Source organism: Eptesicus fuscus, chromosome 13, assembly GCF_027574615.1.
Source record: "Eptesicus fuscus isolate TK198812 chromosome 13, DD_ASM_mEF_20220401, whole genome shotgun sequence".
Lineage (NCBI taxonomy): Eukaryota > Metazoa > Chordata > Mammalia > Chiroptera > Vespertilionidae > Eptesicus > Eptesicus fuscus.
This window is the reverse complement of record NC_072485.1, coordinates 29,411,281-29,424,960: the sequence shown is the minus strand read 5'-3', so window position 1 is coordinate 29,424,960 and position 13,680 is coordinate 29,411,281. Positions and strand designations below refer to the sequence as shown.

The following is a 13,680-nucleotide window of genomic DNA, read 5'->3' as shown; positions in this document are numbered from 1 at the left end:
TTATAGTTATTACCATATTACTGACTATATTCCTTACCATTAGCTGTTTTCTAAAAGCAAAGTTTATTTTACTGTTTTTCCCCATTGTAAAAGTAATCAGTGTTCATTATTAAAAATTTGAGCCCTGGCTGGTTTGGCTCAGTGGATAGAGCGTCGGCCTGCGGTCTGAAGGGTTCCGGGTTCAATTCCAGCCAAGGACACAGGCCCAGGTTGCAAACTCAATCCGCAGTAGAGGGTGTGCAGGAGGCAGCCAATCAATGATTCCCTGTCAATATTGATGTTTCTATCTCTCTCTCCCTCTCCCTTCCTCTCTGAAATCAATAAAAATACATTTTTTAAAAATTTGGTAAATAACAAGTAGAAAGAAAAAATATCTTAGTAATTTTGCATATTTGATATGTTTCTCTTTAGTCTTTCACTGGATTATTTCTTTAATAGTTGTGCTCATATACATTCTATCTAATAAAGAGGGAATATGCAAATTGACCATCACTCCGCCACAAACATGGCGGCTCCCATAGCCACAGAATGGCGGTGCCCAGTCCTCTCAGCCCCACCGGAGTGTCCCAGTCCTAGTGGGGTGGCCACTGAGAGCGGGCAGTATGAGCGGTCTGGTGGAATTCCACCCCAGCCATGGAGGGCCTCTGGCCAGGCCAGGTGCAGAATGCTTGTATCATTGCAGGCCGGGCTGAGGGACGCCACCCCCTCATGCACGAATTTCGTGCACCGGGCCTCTAGTTCTATAATAAATATAAATTTGCATTGTGGCTTTTTTTCATTTAAAAATGTGACAGAAATATTTCCCCAACTTTTTACATTATTGGGTAAATCTAGTTCTATAATAAATATAAATTTGTATTGTGGCTTTTTTCATTTAAAAATGATAGGAATATTTCCCCAACTTTTTACATTATTTGGTAAATATAGTTTTAATAACAGAGCAATGTATATTTATTGAATAATCTATTTATTTCCTTGTTGTCAGGTATTTTAATAGCTTTGAATATTTTTCCTTTGACTTGTGCATGCCATTGAATATAAAACCTCTTCTAAATTTACACTAATATCTTTAGATTGCTAGGACAGATCAAGTTATATGAATATTTAAAATTCTTGGCTTATAGTACAAGGCAATTTGACAGAAAGGCAATGTTTGATAATGCCAGGTTATTACACCCTGGCCAAGACTAGTTGGTCTCCTTTAATATTATGTATTTTTTTTTGTTTGTTTTTAAGGCATTTCTTTGCTTCTTTTTTTTCTTTTCTTATTTACTTTTTAATTTTTTTTTTAGTTTATAAGGGTGACATTGGTCAATAAAATTAGGTTCCAGGTGTGCAGTTCTATGATGCATCTGTATACTGTATTTTGTGTTCACCACCCCAAGTCAGGTCTCCTTCCATCACCATTTATGCCCCCTTTACCCTCTTCTACCTCCCTCCACCTTCTTTCCTTCTGCTAATCGCCATTCTGTAGTCTGTGTCTATGAGTTTTGTTTTGTTTTCTTAATCCCTTGTTCATTAGATTCCACATATGAGTGAAATCATATTGTACTTGTCTTTCTCTGACTGGCTATTTCTCTTTAGCATAAGCTCTCCGGGTCCATCCATGCTGTCACAAAAGGTAAGATTTCCCCTTTTTACAGTTATGTAGTATTCTATTGTGTAAATGTATTACAGCATTTTTATCCACTCACCTACTGATGGACACTTAGGCTGCTTCCAAATTGTGGCTATCTATATTAATAATAGCCTAGGTGGCATCATGCCCTCACATCGTCACAAGATGGTCATCACAAGATGGCCGTCACAAGATATCTGCATGCACAGTGGAGGGGGGCCTGGTGGCTGCTCCATGCAGTGAGGCCTGGGAGTCCTGAGGTTCTGTGAGGCATGGAGAAGGTGGGTCCTGGCTGAGGAGGCGGGTCATGGCAGGGGAGGGCAGTTGTGGGCGATCAGGTTGGCAGGGGAGGGCAGTTGGGGGCAATCAGGCCCTGGCAGGGGAGGGGAGTAGGGGGCAATCAGGCCGGCAGGGTAGGGCAGTTGTGGGTGATCAGGCAGGCAGGGGAGGGCAGTTGTGGGCGATCAGGTTGGCAGGGGAGGGCAGTTGGGGGCAATCAGGCCCTGGCAGAGGAGGGGAGTAGGGGGCGATCAGGCTGTCAGGGGAGAGGGCAGTTGGGGGTGATCAGGCTGTCAGGGGAGGGCAGTTGTGGGTGATCAGGCTGGCAGGGGAGGGCAGTTATGGGTGATCAGGTCGGCAGGGGAGGGCAGTTGTGGGTGATCAGGCTGGCAGGGGAGGGCAGTTAGGGGTCAATCAGGCTGGCAGGGGAGCAGTTAGGGGGTGATCAGGTTGGCAGGCAGAAGCGGTTAGGGGCATCAGGCAGGCAGGTAGGCGAGTGGTTGGGAGCCAGCAGTCCCGGATTGTGAGAGGGATGTCCCACAGGGATCAGGCCTAAACTGGCAGTTGAACATCCCCCAAGAAGTCCCAGATTGGAGAGGGTGCAGGCCAGGCTGAGGGACAACCCCCCTCTGTGCACGAATTTCATGCACTGGGCCTCTAGTTTTAAATCACGGTGCAATGAACTTAGGGTGCATATATTTTTTTGAATTAGTGTTTTGGATTTCTTCGGATATATTCCCAGAAGTGGAATCATGGGTCATAGGCATTTCTTTCTTCTTTTAAAAAATAATATATTTTTATTGATTTCAGAGAGGAAGGGAGAGGGAGGAGAGATAGAAGCATCAATGATGAGAGAAAATCATTGATCACCTGCCTCCTGCATGCCCCCTACAGGGGATTGAACCCGCAACCCAGGCATCTGTTCTTGACCGGAATCGAATGTGGGACCCTTCAGACCGCAGGCCGATGCTCTATCCACTGAGCCAAACTGGTTAGGGCATGAGTTTTAATTCTTGTACTAGAGGCCCGGTGCACGAAATTTGTGCATGGAGGGGGGGGTGTCCCTCAGCCCAGCCTGCACCCTCTCCAATCTGGGACCCCTCAAGGGATGTCTGACTGCCGTTTAGGCCCGATCGCAGTAGGATCAGGCCTAAACGGGCAGTCGGACATCCCTCTCACAATCCAGGACTGCTGGCTCCCAACTGCTCGCCTGCCTGCCTTCCTGATTGCCCCTAACTGCTTCTGCCTGCAAGCCTGATCACCCTCTAACCACTCTGCTGCCAGCCTGATTGATGCCTAACTGCTCCCCTGATAGCCTGTTTGCCCCCAACTTCCCTCCTCTGCTGGCCTGGTCACCCCTAACTGTCCTCCCCTTCAGGGTTGAATCGCCTCCAACTGCCTCCCTTGCAAGCCTGGTCCCTCTCAACTGCCCTCCCTTGCAGGCCTGGTGCCTCCCAATTGCCTTCCCCTGCTGGCCATCTTGTGGTGGCCATCTTGTGTCCACATGGGGGCAGGATCTTTGACCACATAGGGGCAGCCATATTGTGTGTTGGAGTGATGGTCAATCTGCATATTACTCTTTTATTAGATAGGAAAGAGGCCTGGTGCAGGGGTGGGGGCCAGCTGGTTTGCCCTGAAAGTTGTCCCGGATCAGGGTGGGGGTTCCCTTGGGGCGTGGGGCAGCCTAAGCAAGGGGCCTGTGGTGGTTGGCAGGCCAGCCATGCCCCCTGGCGACCCAAGTGGAGGCCCTGGTATCTGGAATTTATTTACCTTCTACAATTGAAACTTTGTAGACTGGAACAGAGGCTTAGGCTGGCAAGGGTAAGCAGAAAGCTTGGTTTCCTCCGTTGCCTGGGAAACCCAAGCCTCCCACTCTTTCCAGCTCTGTGGCTGCCACCATTTCTGTTTGGATTTGTTTACCTTCTATAATTGAAACTTTGTAGCCTTGAGTGGAGGCTTAGGCCGGCAAGGGCAGGCGGAAAGCTTGGCTTACTCCATTGCCTGGGAAACCCAAGCCTCCCTCCTGCTCTCTGTGGCTGTAGCCATCTTGGTTGGGTTTATTTGCATACTCGCTCTGATTGGCTGGTGGGCGTGGCTGGTGGGTGTGGCTTATGGGTGTAGCGGGTTATGGTCAATTTGCATATTACTCTTTTATTAGGTAGGATATGGTGTAAGAAGATGGCCTAATTTCATATTTTTGCATGTATCTGCCCAATTTTCCTAGCACCATTTATTAAATAGACTATTTTTACCCACTGTATGTTTTTGCCTCATTTGTCAAATATTAATTGACATAAAAGTGTGGGATTATTTCTGGGCTCTCTATTCTGTTCCATTGATCCATATATCTGTTTTTATGTCAGTACCATGCTGTTTCGATTACAGTGGTCTTGTGGTATATTTTGATATCAGGTAGCATTTGTTTCTTTGTTTACTTGCTTGTTTTGGTGTAAGGAAAAATGGTTTATTCAAGAGCTGGCAGCCTGAGTAGATGGGGGACTCTCGTCCCAAAGACCGTCTTAACATCTCAGTGCAGACAGAATTTTTTATAAGGAGGGAGAGGGAAAACAGAACAAAGAGATCAAGGGGAGGGGGTTGAAAAGTTCTCTACGCACACACCACAGAGTCTACTCTGATTAGGACTTCAAACTAGTTAAGTGATGGACTGGTGTATGTCATCCCTGGTTTTGTCATCCTGGTTTTACATTTGAAGGTCAGTAAATGCCTGGAGCTGTACTGCCTAAAGGTCAGAGTCTGCATTTTTTGAAGCTAGTTCCTAGAATCCTTATGCAAACATGCTGTTTATCAGTTTATTTCAAAAGGTTGTGACTCAGGAACAGGCCAGGTGGAAGAAATGAACAGGGCAGATATGAGGAAAGGGCACAGAGTGTCCACGACCTCTATGAGTGCACCCACATCTTCATGTGTTCACCAACTAAGAAGCCTGTGTATTTTTTTTAATTGGGCAGGGAAAACAAATTTATCACCGGCTCAACTAGCATTTCTTTCAGTATTAATGAGATTAAATGTTTTTTCTCAAATAAGTACTTCTTTTTTGAAAATAATCTATGTCCTTTTTCACCTCTCTATTGGGCCATTTACTATTTTTTCTTATTAATTTTCATGTGAGTTAATTGTTATCTTCCATATATACTGCAGATACTTTCTTCATGTTTGTTTCTTCATCATTTGATTTTGGTTTTTCTGGGGTACAGAATAACATTTTTGGGCTACTCCAAGGTATTGCTTTTTAATATTGTGTTACCTTTTGTTACGTTTAAACAGCCTCCTTCCTAGAGATTTGATAACCATTCTTTTCTTTCTTTGCTTTTATTATGTATGTTAGTTTGTTTGGCTTAGGAGGGAAGTGATTAAGAACCCAAAATCTATTTTTAAAAAAACCTCCAAATCTAGAGTTCAGACTGCCTGAATTCAAATACCAGCTCTATCACCCATCAGCTCTATAAATTACTTAAACTCAGCACCTCAATTTTCTCATCTGCAAAATGGGGACACGAATGTACATGCACCTCAACCAGTTGTTGTGACAAATCAATATATGTTCTTAGAAGCTTACAGTTAAGTGCTATGTAAATTTAATGTATTAATATTTATTTGTTATAGATTTAAAATATGATAGCTAAGCTCTATTTTCCTGCTTTAAAAAATTGCTTCATTCCCTCACAGGACCCTCCACTCACTCTCAGTGCCACAGACTACGACTATGTGGTAATCGGCAGCGGCTCAGGTGGGCTGGTCAGTGTGCCTCAGACTGCCAAGCTGGATGCAGGGTCGCCGTGGTAGAGAGCCACAAGCTGGGTGGCACTTGCATGAATGTCGAACGTGTACCCAAAAAGGTAATGTGGGACACAGCTGTCCACTCTGAATTCGTGCATGATCATGTTGATTATGGCTTTCAAAGTTGTGATAAGTTCAGTTGGCGAGTTATTAAGGAAAAGCAGGATGCCTCGAGGAGCCACCTGAATGCCATCTATCAAAATAATCTAACCAAGGCCCATATAGAAATCATCCCTGGCCATGCAGGGATTCACCTGTGATCCCAAGCCCACAGCAGAGATCAATGGGGGGAAATCCACTGCTCCTCCCATCCTGACTGCAACAGGTAGGTGGCGTGCCCTCACATCCGCAGGAGAGCCACGTGCCAGGTGCCAGCCTAGGACTAGCCAGTGATGGATTTTTTTTCAACTGGAAGATTGCCTAGATCAGTGGTTCTCAACCTTCCTAATGCCGCGACCCTCATGTTGTGGTGACCCCCAACCATAAAATTATTTTCGTTGCTACTTCATAACTGTAATTTTGCTACTGTTATGAATCGTAATGTAAATATCTGATATGCAGGATGTCTTTGGCGACCCCTGTGAAAGGGTCGTTCGAGCCCCAAAGGGTCGTTGAGAACCGCTGGCCCAGATGCAGGACACATTGCTGTGGAGATGGCTGGGATCCTTTCCGCTCTGGGATCACTCATGATCCGGCATGATAAGGGACTTAGAAATTTTGATATAAGAATCAGCTCCAACTACAATAAAGAGCTGGAAAATGCTGGCACAGAGATCCTAAGTACTTGCAGGTCAGGAAGTTGAAAAGACTTACTCGGGCTTGGAATTCTGCATGGTTACTTCAGTTCCTGATAGGAAACCCACCTTGACCACAATTCCAGATGTTGACTGGCTGCTCTGGGCCAACTGGGCGGGACCAAATTCCGGGGGCCTGGATTTAAACAAACTGGAGATTCACACTGACGACAAAGGTCAACTCAGAAAAGCAATACATAATTTTCAATCATTTAAAGCATAAGAAATAATAAAATAAGGGAGACAGGCCTCTTGTACTATAGTTTTTCAGAGAAAGGTCACATCCTTGAAGCAGTTTTGTAACATACAGAGCACAGTCCTTGGCTCCAAAAACAACAAGAACTGATTCTGTGCACTTGCATTATTTAAATGTGAACATCAAACGTGGGAAAGGTTTCAGGAGGCTGGTCGCATAATGAGGGACATTTTAGAAGTGGTTCAAGAGAGAGAGGGACTCAACTACTTATGGAGTTCTTTCCTCTGCTAAGAGTTCATAGTTCAATGAAAGATTTCAGTTTTTGCCTGTGTTCTTGTCATTTTACTTTTTTCCTGAAAACAATTTCCCAAAATCTGAAAATAAAATCAGAGTCTTTTCTTCTAAAAAAAAATTGCTTATTTTTTTTAAACATGTTTTTCATAGTTTTACATACTTGTTTTTTTTGTTGTTTTTTTTTTTAGGATGGAATTTTAGTCATGCTCCTAAAAAAATTTCAATGAGAATTTTTTTGGGCAAGACCAGTATCTATAGAATCCACACAATATCTCTCCTCTTGTGTGGATTCTATAGCATGGTAAGAGGCAGTGGTAAGAGCAAGAACTAAAGCATCAGACACCCCTGGGTTTTTGTGTATCACAGTTCTGCACCTTCTAGCTGGCTGACCTTGGTCAAGTTACTTCCCTGAGATTTAGTTTTCTTATCTCTAAAATAAAGTAGAAGTACTAATAATAGAACCTGCCATAAGCCAGATGTCCACTATGATATGGACAAAATATGATATAATCATACAATGGGATGTTATTTGGTCATAAAATGGAATCAAGTATGATATATGCTACAACATGGATGAACCTTGAAAACATAATGCTAAGTGAAAAAGTCATTCCCCAATGACCACATATTTTATGATTCCACTTATTGAAATGTACAGAACTATAGAGACAGAATGTAAATTAGTGGTTGCTTAGAGCTTGAAAAGATGGGAAACTGGAGGGTGAAAATTAACGGCTACCAGGTTTCTAGTTTAGTCTCATATGGTTTGAAGTGATTGGTAGTATCAAGAGTATGTGCCTGCATTTTTGTTGCAAAGGAGGATGACTACAACACTGGAAAATTTACACTTAAATATGGGATTTTTCCCTAACATAGAAAGGCTATTCAAAAAACAAACAGACAGTCATGATGATAATCATATACCCAATATAAGAACAAAGATAAACTCCCAGAAAACCCAAAACCTAATGTGGACAGAGGGAGAGGATCCCTAGAAGAATACAGAGAAGGAAGGGTGATATAGATAGAAAGAAAAGACACAAAGAAAAATAATTGAAGATAATGGATTAAAGAATTTCAAGGAGGGAGTAGTGATCAAGAGTGTTAGTATCCTATCTAATTAAGAGGGAGTATGCTAATTGACCCTCACACCATTGCAAAGATGGCAGCATCCACAGCCAATAAGGAGGGAATATGCTAATTACTGCCATGCCCTCAAAGATGGCGGCACCCACAGCCACAAGATGGTGGTGCCCAGTCCCCTCAGCCCTGCCAGGGCGGCAGGCATGTGGCAAGGCCGGGCCCACACCTGCCTCTGGAGTCTCCCAGTCACCTCAGCCCCCCAGCCACCTAGGGCTGGCCTGCGGTGCAGGCAAGCCTCAGATGGCAGCTGCCCAGCTGCCCAGGGCCACCCAAGGCTCAGGTAACCAGGGCCAGCCGAGACTTGCGCTGCCGTCAGTGTCAGTGGCAGCAGCAGAGGTGTGATGGGGAGTCGCCTTCCCCTGATTGCCGGGTCGCCTCCAGCCCCTGAGGGCTCCCGGACTGTGAGAAGTGGCAGGCTGAGCTGAGGGAACGCCCCTCCAGTACATGAATTTTCATGCACCAGGCCTCTAGTTATACAGAAGTCAGATCAAACAAAGGTTGAGAATTATCCATTAGCTTTAGCTATTAGGAGGTCATTCCTATCCTTAGTAAGAGAAGTTTAATTAGTCTGATGAGGAGGACCCCCTAATTCCAATGGGCTAAAAAGGAAATGGAAGATAATAATAGAAAGACATACACTCTCTGCCCTAGCTGGTTTGGCTCAGTGGATAGAGCATTGGCCTGTGGACCTAAGGGTCCCGGGTTTAATCAAGGGCACATGGTCGGTTTGTGAGCTTGATCCCCAGTAGAGGGCATACAGGAGGCAACCAATCAATGATTCTTTCTCATCATTGATGTTCCTATCTCTCTCCCTCTCCCTTCCTCTCTGAAATCAATAAAAAATATTTTTAAAAAGAAAGAAAGGAAGGAAGGTAGGAAGAAAGGGAGAGAGAGAAAGAAAGACACTCTCTCAAGACTTGGGAATCCAGTCCTAGCATGTGGGTGTTATAATAAACATATTTAATCCTTATGAAGTAGGGACTGTTATTACCCCTATATTATAGGTGCAAACAGGCTTTGAGACCCAAGGTTATGGAAGGAGCAGACTGGGTCTCACACCCAGACTTGTCTGACATCACAGCCAGAAAGAACTCTTCCGCCCTGAATCACACTGCCAGCATTTTATAATGGCTGTGTGTTTTAGGTCAACCTCCATAATCACAGATTCTTAGACTAGGAAGTGATTTGAACTTCATTTCATTCTTGTTTGTTCTTCAGTGGTTCTTTCATAGATCCTTAAAGCCAGAAAATATCCATTCCGCATCCTCTCTTCATGCTATATTTATTCCCCTGTTATATTTGTTTTTGAATTGTTTCTTCCTCTTCGAGCAATAGAACTCTGATTGTTTTATTTCCCCCTCTAAAGAACTTCCCATCTTCTCCACCTCCTTCCACTTGCTTTGACAAGTGCTGTGTTCATCCTTGTCTCCAGGGCCGGCCAAGTCATGCAGCCTTGACCAGTTAGAACGCGGTATCCCTCTGGTCACTGTGTTAAGTTTAGGGATAAGCTTGCAAACAAATTCAAGCCACTGCAAAGTGCTTTCAAGACTTACAACATACTGTTGTGAAAGAAGTCTTATTTTTCTATCAGGCCAGAATCTTGGAGGATGTAGACCTGGCTCTCCGGGAAGCCATCTTCCCTGCACATAGGATCTGAGAGCGAAGCCTGCACTTGGGAGAGCAGACCCAGAAGATGAGAGAGTTGGGGTTCCAATGAGCCCCAATCAAGCCCCATTTGAGGCCAGTACCTCAGTACTTTTCCTTACATGAGCCAATACTTTTTGTTGGTTTGTTTAAGTCAGTCCGAGTGGGATTTTTCTCTCGCTTGACAGAAACCAAGAAAGAGCTAATGTGTAGCCTGCGTATTTTCTCCCCCAACAGAATGGTAGCCATGGAGTACCCGAATCCTTTCCTAGTTCTCGGTGCTCCACCCCCACCAATACCTAGGATGCTGCCTTGTATGTAGTGAGTGCTCAGTAAATGCCTGATGGGTTCAGGGGAAATTGAATGAGGTCTCATTCTGCAATAGTCCCTGAAAGGCGCTTCAGAAAAGCTTCCTGTCTCTAAGCTTGCTGTCTGTTGCTTTTGTCCCTTAGTCACAACAGTCGTCTGCAGAGGAAGTTTCAAATATTTGATCTTTCTGTTTGTTTGAGTCCACGGTAAACTGGAATTTGGCGTAAACACGTCCTTGGAATGTTCACGGCATGCTCCAACAACACAGCTCAGAGCAGGCAGAGTGGGTTCCTCTAGCAGTGACTCAAAAAATGAAGTGCTCACCCTAGTCCTTTGTAAAAAAACAAAACAAAAAAAAAAAACCCAAAACACCTAAAAACTGTTTTTTTTTCGGGGGGTTAATTCCTTTCACACAAAGAGATTGACATCCTCTCAAATAAAAATGGGGCTGAGAATGAGGAGATTTTCCTGTTGCTGCGAAAACTTGGCAGCAATTCTGTATCAAAAATGGCCATAAGCTACTGCGGTTGTGTACAGTGCAGGGACACTGCTCTTTGGGGCTGGGCTCATTAAACAGGAAAAACATAGACAGAAAGAAATACTTTCAGAACACATGGAGGAACACTGTTAAACGCCCTGTCAGCTACGGACAGCTGGAAAATCCGGATTGGCTTGTATTATTAACTGCTGAGATTGTTGTTTCCCATTGAAATACGTTCAGGAGAATTTTCTACCATAGCTGTATGATAAAACAAAAACACGGGAGGATATATAGTGAGTTGATCATATTAAGATTTCAATTCATTGTTACTATAATTGTAGCTGACCCTTACTGAGAACTTACTATGTGACAGATGCTGTTGCAAGCATTTTACACATGTTAGTAATAAGTAGGGGCCATTATTACCCCCATTTTACAGATATGAACCTGAGGTACAGCATGATTACTTAACTTGCTCAAGGTTGCACAGCCTGTAATGGGAAAGCTAGGATTCATACCAGGTAGTCTTCTTCCAGAGCTTCTGTTCTTAACCCTCATGCTTTACTGCCTCTCTGAATATTTGCACAGACAAATGGATAAGTTTGTGGAACTATGGGAATGTGACATTTGGGGAAAGTCACCTTGCACCATCAATTAAAATTTAAAGTACACATGTACATACACACATAGATTGACCTGAAAATCTAGGAGCATGTTCTGCAGAAGGAATAGGTATATACTAAAGGGTTTATATACCAGAATACTTATTGCAACATTGTTGGTAAGAACTGGAAAATCCTGAATGTCCAGGAATAAGTGAAAATAGATTTAACTGTGACACAATCATATTTGGCAGGTATGTTTTGAATGAATTGGGTCTCAGTCTGTTGATCTGGAAGTACATCCATGTTCACTAATTAAATGAGAAAAGCAAATAGCAAAGGACTGTGTGTTGTGTGATGCATTTTTATAAAACAATGATCAAATAATATATGATTATGTGAAAATGTTTTTGAATTTTGGTTGTTTTTGCAGTGGGTTCAAGTGTGAACACGAAATAAGTAAAAGGGAGCAGAGAAGAGATTGGTGATGGAGGAAATAATAATAAATAGTGGTAGCTAACATTTATTGAGTGCTTATTCTGTGTCAGGCATGGTGCCTAATATAAAATTTCTCATTTAATTTTATGAACTTTGTACACTTGTAATCCCCTTTTATACACCAGAGCACACTTGGGAAGTTGAGTTGTTGAAGATCAGTCAACGAATAGGTTGCAAAAACATGATTCAAATCTAATGCTGATTGGCCCAAAGCCATGATCTTGACCATCACGCTGTAGTCAGAAAAGAAGGTGGGGCCAGAAGGGACTCTTGTTTACATGGTTAAAAAGTTATAAAAGGAATGCTTCTCTTGATATGATACATTTAATTTTTCACAATAAACACACACCTAAATAAAACCACAAGGATCTCGTTTCCTTGGATTGTCACTCTGATCTCATGTCTAGAATAAATTGACCATGAACTATTCCAATTCTTTCAGCATGGGAACTTTGCACTCAGCCAGCTGGCTGGTCAGTCATAAGCTGAGCGTACACTGTGCAGGACAGGGGCCTTGAAGTGAAAGTGAGACCAGCCTCAGGTGAAATGCAGAGTAGCAGGGAAGGAGTGTTCCAGATCCGCTCCGGGTTTCCAACCTGCTCTGCAGGCAGCCCAGGAAGGGGTTTTGGTTATAGTTGCCCTGTGGGGATTCAGGTCCTTCTTGAGTTGGCCAGGGAGTCTGTCTCACATTGGGACTCTGGATTCTCTCTAGACTCAGTCTGGAAAGGCCTGGATTCTCCGTTTTATTAAGAAAGTGAGCTTCCTGAGATCCCTTGGTCTCATGGGTCAGATGCTCTGAGTGTAAAAAGCTAATGCCAATGATAAAGAAGATAAAACCATGATGACCTCATTTATCATTCTGGAATCCAAATATAATTACATCCCTTCAATCTCTTCAATTAACTGCTCTGCCTTCATTTGCAGAAAGTCCAATACAGGGTGGGACAAAAGTAGGTTTATGTTGTTCGTATGGAAAAATAATACAATGATTTCCAAATTATCACACAAGAATAAACTCCATGTTGCATGTACTCAAGTAAACCTAATTTTGCCTCACCCTGTATCTCCCTCCCCTGAACTATTCAAGAATTCAAAACATTTCCTTAATCCAAAAGGTTACAACCCACTTCCAAAAGCCAAGTTGAGAGAAAACTGGTGAATTGATCAATGCAAAAGTTTCTGTTTTTTCTGCCACACTGGGTCCCTGCTGTTCCCTCACTGGGCTTGACTACGGCTGTGGTAATACCCTTGCTGGTCCAGATCCTGCCCTGCTGCATGATTCACCAATGTTTGCCTTCGAGGGTCAGCTCCTTGGCTCACTTAGTACTCACTCCTGGTGTTCTTACTGTTTCCCAATGGCATTCTCATTCGCTGGGCCCAGCCTTCCAACGACAGCCCTTCACTTAGGAATAGTACCTTTCTGGGGCCCTTCACCTTCTTTCCTGCCAACCGATCGCAGTCAGCACCATCCCAATCCATCTGAGTTCCACTAACCTTGAACCTCAAAGAGAAAGGGTCAGAGCCCCTTTATTTCCTCTTCTGATGACTGCCTCCTTGTACCACTTCAGGGGCACTCTCCGTATTGTATTCAGAAGGAATTGTATCCCTCAGACGTGGTGCCATACCTCCCTCAGGGTGTATGCCTCAGACATCTTCCAAGAGTATAGGCATCCATCACATCGATTACAATATGAATGGTGCCCCCTGAAGCGGTGCAACTCAGCACTAACCGCAATCCCAGCTTTCTATCCAAAGGGAATGGGAAAGAATAGATATTTCAATACTAAGACACCCCATTATTCCCTTCTTCCAAGGCAATAGGTCTCTTGTAGTTGTATAATGAAGACGGGTTTCTCAACTCATTCTTGCAAAAACAAAGATCTGCTTCAAAGTGATTCTCTGAAGCTTATTTTTTAAATAAAATATAATTTCTGCTCCTCCAGGCACCCCATTACACAAATAATAATAGCTATCATTTATTCAGCTGACATGGGGCATACTTTACATGCATTATCTCATCTCTC

General features: G+C 43.5%; 1 pseudogene; it reads left to right on the top strand.

Moving 5' to 3' along the window:
- Positions 1–6,712, top strand: part of LOC129151172 (glutathione reductase, mitochondrial-like) — a 42,738-nt pseudogene extending 36,026 nt beyond the window's left edge.
- The last annotated feature ends 6,968 nt before the right edge of the window (positions 6,713–13,680 follow it).